Here is a 10,225-nt window from a genome sequence, read left to right as displayed (position 1 = left end):
ATATGTTAGTAGAAAACAACAGGATATGAACATTATATTGCCATATTCTGTAGTTCTATCGTGAGCGATTTCATACTCATTTGCCCAAATGGACAAGCAGTAAAGTACCGGGCTACCTCAACTGATCATTACATGAATGCTTTCTTTATACTTCCTTAAATGTTTTGAATGTGCAGTCATGCTTGGATGAAGTATTTAAAAAGGAACAAGTGGACCACAAATCAAAATTGTTATATAGTGGACACATTTCCAAGAACAATTACAAAATTCATTTATTATTGTCATATATTGTCATTTATTGACAAATCAACAAGATTTATTGTGAATATGATTTTGTAATTCTATTATATGTATATTATTAAGCATGGACTCTTTTACTTTTGCGGAAATAATCAATACAAATCATGCTTCCTGTTTGCATGTTTGTATTTTTGGACAAGGCGAAACACACTCAAACGACTTTTGAAAATAGAGAATTTCAAATTTCCTATTGAAGGTTCACATCTTCCCATATTATCCTCATTATAGCTTTCCGTATAATATTATCATATTATACTTAACTAAAATCATAACTTTTTCAAAATCTTCATTATTAAAACTAGCTTTTTAATCTAATTAAATATATACTTTTACCCGACAGATGCAGATATATAGTCCGAGTTGCTCATTTACTTTTGTTACTTTGTATGTATGATTTTAGTTACTTTATGTTCTTTGTTGTGTATGTCTGTTTTCCATATCTGGTCTTTGCCCCTGGAATACATTCTTTTGATTACCGCTATAACCTTGGTTCCCTTGATTACTCTTTCATACCAGATATAGAACAAAGTTTATTTTCTTCCGTTGAAGCTAAGATCTGAAAGAATCATAAACACAATTAAGCTATGTATCAATGAGGAAAGGAAATGCAACGTAAATTCTTTATCAACTTTCTGAATAAATGGTTAGTTACAGTAGTGTATTTCAGTTTACACACTATCAGGACCTTGTCTACAATTACCTATAATAATCATACGTCAGTTTTAATTAAATACAAATATTTACCACGTCATAAAAATAAAAAAGCAAATGCATTTTATTGTGCGATAAAGTGTAAGTATTTCTGTTAGCATTTTACCAATTAGGTCTTTTGATTTCCTTATATCGACAACCAGAACCTGAAAGTACAAAGTATGTGGCTACAGATGAATATTGGACTGTTTAACCTTTTACAAAAGTCAATACCGGGTGCTGTCATTCAGGTACGCGTTTATGCGGTAAACATTATGTTCAACTCAATAATAAAATAAAATGATTTCAAATAGTCCAGGCCCCGTGCGGGTCCGGGAGTCAAACGAATAGGCCGGCAGTAGCGCTAAGCTTGCCGTAAAAGGCGACAAAATAGTGCTCAGATCCCTGGTCGGAGGCTAGGGTGCTCTGCCCACAGAGCAACTGGGCTCTGTGCCCCAGGTGGTCGAATGGGGTAACCCTGGCATGTTACATGCTGGGGTCGTCAGGCCATAATACGGAAAATGTGACCGCAAACCATAGTGGTGCATCGTGTTGGGAAATATGCCACGTTCCTCCCACGTTAAAGAACCCTGCTGTGGTATTCGATAGGAGTAGGAACCTTTGTGCTCCGCCACAGGAGGCTAGATTGCCCGACCTTACCAAACCTTCCCTTTTTCTAGTGGCAATTCAAATTTGTCGACCCTATTATTCTTGTGTCCCCATCCAAATTTTTCATTTCATCATCATTTCATGTTCATTTTATCATTCATTTCATATTCATCGTCTGAATATAGCTGAAATATTGCTGCTCGGACGTTCAACCACAACAATCAATCAAATAGTCCGGGGAACTATTTAAAATGTACATTTATCTTCAACTTACGTCTTCTATGAATCCATTTGTTAGACCTGCACCATACTTCCAGTTTTTAGTGGAGTCCCAGTTGCTCATTTACTTTTGTTGCTTTGTACGTACTATTTTTTTTATTTTATGTTCTCTTTGTATGTTTCTGTTTTCCATGTCATGTCTTTTCCCCTGGATTAAATTATTTTGATTTCCACTAGAAACTTGGTTCCCTTGATTACTCTTAGTTATAGTAAGGCATGTGCAGTAATGAGACTTTATTTGTTTTATTTCAGGATATGTTAACTTGTAAAAAGCGTGGTATATATAAAACATAGCTTTTCGGTAATATTCGGTAATTTCAAAAGGTTTTAGTGGAAATATATTAAAAATAAAATTACGTCATTAAATAAGTTATGTTACGAAGAGTCTTTTATATTTCAAAATAAATAAACTCCCGCAAGTTTCTTGCTACTATCTAAGCTCACCCATGAAGAGTAATAACACAATTACAGAATTGATAAAATCTTGGCAACAGTCAAAAAGAATAGTCCAAAAAGAAAGTTCGTATAACAAATGGCAATATCAGGGCGAAAACCAGAAAGATGAAAGTCACCCAAACACAGGACTTGATACAGGCATTTCAATATGAAAAGGGGGTTAAATAAGGTTTTATAGTTAAATTCAAGATGGAATAAAAAAAAATATAATTTATATACATTATAAAAATTACCATCTAATTTGTTTATCAGAAACAGATTATTTTTCAATAAAATATGCGTATCGGAAATATTTTTTTTAGGTATTATAAATTAACCCGGGTCAAAAAGCCTGTTTCTTAAGCAAGTATAGTCGCTTCTAGCTCTGACATACCTTAACAAATGAGAAATATAAATACCATACAGGGCTAGCTGATATACTACTACACGAGAAAGGAAAATTTGTAATAATGTAAGATAAGTGATGTAAGCTTCCAAATATAACAAATGTATAGCGGATAAAGTGAAAGGGAGAAAATGAAATAGAATCGTATGATTTGATAAATAATAATGATTTTCTTTATTCAAAAGCAATACAACTTATAGAAATACATATCAAACAATATATGTAAATATATGTAAATATATATATTTACATACTCCAGTGATCAAACGTCTTTAGCATAACACATTATTAAACATATAACATAATAATAAGCGAAGAATGATAATATTCTAAGAATTAAGAATTTTATCAGCAAGTTAAAAATATTTTCCTATCTTATTAAGTTCCTTGACATCATGTGTAGACAAAATTTGCACAGCTTTAAAACATGATTTTATTCCAATAATAAACTTTATTATATTTTTTCCTACTATCCTTATATTTTTCACACTCTAATATAAAGTGGTATTCATCCTCAATAGTTTCTCACAAATATTACAATATCTATATTTTCGATCTCCATTATAAAACCTACCAGTTTCTGTATTCAAGTTATGCGGATATTTTATATTTGCATATAATTATATGGTTTATAAATATAGTTATTCAATATTGCAACATTCTACATGTACGATATCTATCAATGTATAGTGGATGTCTACCTAAATCACTATATATCATATAGTTGACAGAAGTTTTTTCTAGCGTTCTAAATACGTTTCAAATAATATAAATGAACCATTTTAATGTCATCAGCTTTATGGTGGCCCCAGACTTCACAGCATAGTTTAATATACTGCATACATATTTGTAAAACAATGATAATAAAGTTTCGCAATTAAAAGTATCATCATATACTTTACCAAGCAAACTAAATAAAGCTTTCCTTCCTTGGTTTGCCAACATGTTTTGCGTGTTTGTAAATCTACAATTATAAAAAAAAAAAACAGAACACCAAGATATTCATTACACACTTCTATTTCTTCACTATTTTAAAACTATTTTTCATTTTCTCTCAATATGCCTCTGTTTCTAAAAACAACAATCTCTGTTTTTATAACATTTATATATAATACGTACTCTTTGGAAAGAGTAAACAAGGGAAGCGGTAAGCAAAAGAATGTAATCCAGAGACCGAGACCAGACATGGAAAACGGACATACACAACAGAGAACATAAAGTAACTAAAATCATACAAAGTAATAAAAGCAAATGAGCAACTCGGACTCCACTAAAAACTTGGAGCATGGACCAGGTGCACTGGTAGGGTAAGCGTCTCCTGCTTTTCTAGAAACACCCGCCGAGTTGCTCATAAAAAGTCAAGTCAGGGGTAGACAAACGAGGAAAGGAAAACTATGACCCGTTGAATAAATAACTTTTCATGGTGCAGATGGATACACCATAACGATCCACGACTTCATGATGACGACCATAAAACTTCTGTGGTGATGACCTCAATCTTGTAGCAACATAACCCTGTTCCAGAAGCCTATTTGTTAGAGTTCTAGCGCGATACAAAAAGTCTGCGTAGTTTCGGCAAGCTCTGGCATAAAGTATGAGTTGTGATATGAACACTCCATACGCAGGTGCCGAAGGGATGTTGCCACAGAGGAAAGGAAAGTTGACAATTCTGAATGAAAAGTCATCACATTTGTCGTAAAGTTTGGTCAATAGTTTTCCTTTACCATCGATTTCTAAATATATAGGTCAAGATATGAGGCTGACTTCAGTGTCTGTAGTATCCTTTATCTCAAGTTCTTTTTGGTAGATGCGTTGTATCAAATCCCCGAAATTAGGATTGTTTAAAGATAATACGTCATCTATATAGCGGAAACTGAGATTGAAGGATCTAGCGAAACAATATTCTTTCTTTCTGATCAGATCAGCTATAAAGTCAGCCTGATAAGAGTGAAGGAATAGGTCAGCAAGTAAAGGAGCACAATTTGTTCCCATTGGAATGCCGACCGTTTGTTGAAAAACACGTCCACCACACTGGACAAATATGTTGTCGATTAAAAATTCCAGCATTTTGTAAACATCTTCCTCTGTATATTTGGAAGATGATTTGGAATTATTTCTTACAAAGTATGATGAATCTCTACCAAGAACTATATATTTGTATCTAGGTCTTTTTTTTTTGAAAAAACAACGATGTATAATGTTTTTAAGTCGGGATTTTAATTGAGTATGGGGAATAGAAGTATACAGTGTTGAAAAATCATAGGTTTTAATGCTATTATACTCAGATAATAGTCTTGAACTGATTGTCTCCAAAAGTTCTTTCGAATTTTGCAGGATCCACATTGAATTAATACCACTACGGGAGTAACAAGTGTTGTGGTAGGACTGCAGACCATCTTTGACAGTTGTGAGTATCAACAAGTATCAAAAGGTATCAACACAATAATGTTTGTTTGTTTGTTGGGGTTTAACGTCCGAGCAGCAATATTTCAGCTATATTCAGACAATGAACATGAAACGGATGATAAAATGAACATGAAATGAAAAAAAAAAAAGGATGGGTCACAAGGATAATGGGGTCGACAAATTTTGATTGCCACTGGAACAAGGGGAAGTGGGAAAGGTCGGGCAATTTAGCCTCCTGTGGCGGAGCGCTAAGGTTCCTACTCCTATCGAATACCACAGCAGGGTTCTTTAACGTGCGAGGAACGTGGCATCTTTCCCAACACGGTGCACCACTATGGTTTGCGGTCAGGTTTTCCGTATTATAGCCTGACAACCCCAGCATGTAACACGCCAGGGGTACCCCATTCTACCACCTGGGGCACACATCCCAGTTGCTCTATGGGCAGAGCGCCTAGCCCCCGGCTAGGTTTCTGAGCACTATTTAGTCGCCTTATACGACAAGCTTAGCGCTCCTGCAGGCCTATTCTTTTAACACCCGGACCTGCACGGGGCATCAACACAATAAATCATCTTTTGTAAGTCACCAGTATTTTCGCTACAAAGAACTGTATCGTCCGCATACATTAATAAATGCAAGGTAAACATTTTTACATGAATTACATTTTTTACATGAATTACATTACTGATTGACGAGTTAGATTTCCAAGTCATTTACATATAAATATAAAGAATAAAGGAGGGGAGACAATGATTCACCTTGCAACAAACCAACAATTGACTAAACAAATCGGAAAACTCACCATTCAGTTTAATACAACATTTAAACTTATAATATTTTTACATTGGTTTTATAATATCTAAAAGTTTACTAGTTATACCATTTTGAAATGAGAAACACTGTCAAATACTCTGCTATAATCTATAAAGCAGCAACATAGTTTTTATCCCTTTTTAAGGACCTTGAAATAAAAGAATGAAGGACGAAGATGGCATCAGTAGTACCATATCCCGCTCTGAATCCAAATTGTGCATCAGTCAGTATATTATGGTCATATCTCCACTTTGTTAGTCTTTTATCCAAATTTGCGGGGAAAAGTTTACCAACATGTGACACCAACGAAAGGCCACTGTAGTTATTTGGATCGTTCATATTTCCTGTCTTAAATACAAGAATTATTATAATCTGCACCAAAATTTCTGGAAAGTCACCAGAGTTTAAGATTAAATAAAACAATTTGCAAAACACCGGGTTTATCAAATAGTTTAATGAATAATGTAAGATAAGTATTACTATATCTTAAATTAGTAGATTTGTTTTGTTTATCGTCTGAACATAGCTGAAATATTGCTGCTCGGACGTTAAACCCCAACAAACAAAAACAAACATACATATTAGTAGATAAAATGCTGCTTTGCATTCCTGAAAATATAACTCACTATCAGATCAAAGGGGCCTGGAGTATTTGTGTTAAAGAAGTTGTGTTTAAGATAATACATTTTCTTCCTTAACTAAATACAATTTAATTAAGTGAGTTCCAAATCCGATTTTTCATGCACAAAAGAAGATCATCAGTTGAGTGAAAATTCGACTTTATTGGGAATGTGACTCTACATGAGGGCATAAGCGATGTCGAATAATATTGGAAGCTGTTCAATAAGTGATCTAGAACAAAATCAACATGAAGCACCAAGAAAAGTTTCAGGGTGCAAAATATTCATATTAAAGTTTAATTGGGTCTATTTAGAAAAATAGTCCTAGATTTCGAACCTTAAATTGTATTAGAGACATTAAATATATATTATATAATATTACAAAATCAGAACAACCGTCACTATTTTAAGAAGCTAGTGCCAATAACTGAAATATATTGGATGCTATACTTTTTTTTATTTCTGCCAACAAAAATTGTCTTTTACTCCTGAAGACGATGAGTGTATTTAACAATGGAATAGATTTGTTGATCCATGATCGTATAGTTCATTATTGTATACATCACAACCACACCGATTTGACAATTTGTTTTCCTTCTTGCATGACCTGTTTGTATCGAATTGAATCTTACTTATCACAGATCAGTTCTATTTCTGAACCCTTATCTGGAAAACTTCAGCGTAACCTTACACAACTTAACGGAGAAAGACGTCTTAAAAAGTTTATAATGTGCAACTTCATTGCCATACCACTTTATGGTGTCTTAGTGGTATTGTTTAAAAATGAAATTTAATTTCACATCAAAGTCATATTTCACACATGAACTAGTTCAATCCGTGTAATCATTATTTTTAACACATTGATAGATATCATAATAACTTGATTTGATTAAAGTTTGTTCTGTTAATAACGTTTAATGTCTTATTCGTTGATACAGGTAGTACAGGCATCAAATTATGCTTGATATCTGTAGTGGCTACAGTGATATTTTGGTAAGTTTAATGTTTCGTTTTTACAAATAAATCGAATTGTGATGAACAAAATATTATTTCTTAAAAAGTCACATTTAATATTACACTTGAAGAATTATTTAAGGCCATGTTAAACGAGAACGACATTAATATACGGGTCTACGTATGCATATATTTGTCAGCACATATTTATAACTAAAACATAGCAAGTTAAAATATCGTTTCTGTTTCCCTAAAGCATGTACTTATGATATCATAAACTGCTGAAAAAAACTTAGCTCACCAAAAGAAATTTATACCAAATACTTTAATTTGCACTCCAAATTGCTAATATTGTTATTGTTGGCTGAAACAGTTCTTCATAAAATTCACTCTCATGGTGCGGCTCCGTTGACATACGAAGATTTGAGGCAATCTCTAAACCATTTTACGACCGTGACCACAAGTTATGGATCATTTTCATTCAATTAGATTAATAACCTGAGTATTGTTCTAATCCCAACGACCCTCTTACTCAGTGAAAATCTTAACTTAACCACTTAATGACTAACTATACATTTTGGTTAATCATGCTTAGTTTATTTGTAGGAATAGAAAAACCGCAAAAAGGGAGTAGGTATCAAAAGAAATACACATGTGACTAAATACGTCAGTTTTCAAATGTAATTGATTAAATGATTTTAATGACCGAATTAAGTGCAAACCAAACATGCCCATATATTTACTGCAACACCTTTTATTTAATTTATGAATCGGCACCAATGACTATTTTTACGGTATCAAGCATCGAGTTTTAATATCACAACGACTTACATAATAATATGTACAAATACTTTATCTGAAGATATGTGTAAATTTATTATCTAATGTCAATGCGTTTACATGTGACATCTCGGCTTTTTAGATATCCTAGTTAATACAGATGTTGTTTACCGGAACGTTTCTAATAACACGTTTTCCATAGGTTATTAGTTCTTTAATGGCAAAAATAATGCATATAAAGGACGCAATAAAGAAACAATAACGTTGAAATGGGCACTGTAAAAAGAACAAAACACATAACCGGAGGCTTATTATATCATAGGTTATTTGTCCCTTTTTGCTGAACTTGACATGAGTCTATGTATTAAATGAGTACAAGCAAATACAGAAAAAAACTAAAGAATACGTCATCATTTGTGATGTGCGTATAAGCTTGTGCCATACATTTGTAACACGTTAGAAGCTGTACTTAACATCTATAGTTCATAGATTACATTTTGTAAAATATCAGCTAAGATGAAAATATGATAATCCTGACGATACAAAATATGCTTGATCAAAGTCAGAACCATTGAGACCTTTATTGCTACTTTCACTTTTCATATGGATTGGTTTTGCATTTCTTTACACTGTTTTTTTTTCTGTATGATGATGTGTTCTGTTTTTTGTCCGACGATTCTTGATGTTTTCGTCGATGATCAATTTACAAAGGTAATTTGAAGACGAATGTACTTTATCATGAATTAACTACAATAGGTATGAAAACATGAAATTGTAGGTTTTAAACATTCATTATCAGCATGCTCAGATTTTGATTCGTCATATTAATGATGATATTATCAAAATACAACAAAGTCGCAAAGTCATGTACTGACAAGTCATACCTTATCGTTTGATTGTGATATAATGATTGAAGATCACCTTTGTCATTATAAAAACGACGTGCTATCTCAATTTACTACAATTTCTTTTATAATTGTGTATTTTATGATGATCTATGAACTGCTAGTTATCCTTTCTTTGTACCTTTGTGTAACGCATAATCAGTTTCTTTATTTCGGACCTTTTTATGTATGTTTAATTATGTAACATATTTTCCACAGTGGCCAGATTTTAAAGGGGGAGGGTTGTGATCACGTCAAAGTCCTTTAACCCCGCCACATTGTTTGAGCCTGTCCAGAGTCAGAAACTTCTGGCCTCTGTATGTCTTGTTTTGTTTGTACTTTCAGTGAACTTTTATATTTTTGGAGTCTATATATCAGATATACTTCTAATACAACTAATAATAAGAACGACTAATGCAACATGACGTTTATATACAACTGTACAACTTTCATAGAAATACAACTTATGTATGGAGTTTGCGTAAATTGGCAGCATAGAAATTTTGTATGAGCACAACGGGAGACTGCTGGTTATCTTTTACTAACTCGCCGTAAGTGACCTATGTGTCAAATCCCTGGAGGTTCCACAACCATCGTGAATTAATTGAGGGTCCATCCGTGTCGATGACCATTCTAGGAACCCGGTGCCCCTCCTGTTAACAAGAGTGGACCTCACCTCTATGTAACGAGGTGGAGGAGGTTTCAGCGTTACCCATCTCCACGTTTAACCTTGAACCCAATACCTGTAAGTTATAAAACTTGTCAGGCCCGGAGAAATGGTCGATAAACTGCTCCCAAATCACTTACCAGTCTCTACCGACGCCACAGAACAGTAACCAGTGTCAAATTTTAGTGACACCAGGAATTGTTCTCTCCAACAAAAAATTACCTCTCTACTTCCTGGAGTGGAAATAGGTTTTTACCTTGCAATACAATTGATTCTACACCACCTTGAATAATGTTTAGGGACATATGGTTACCATCAGTTCGATCTATTTGTACATCATGAGCCGAAATATAATGGTCATGTAAAATAACTCCTTCATTTAAG

This window comes from Perna viridis, chromosome 14, assembly GCF_037379345.1.
Source record: "Perna viridis isolate PV_CMFRI_1.1 ecotype Kerala chromosome 14, ASM3737934v1, whole genome shotgun sequence".
NCBI classification, from domain to species: domain Eukaryota; kingdom Metazoa; phylum Mollusca; class Bivalvia; order Mytilida; family Mytilidae; genus Perna; species Perna viridis.
Note: the sequence above shows the minus strand (reverse complement) of the source record.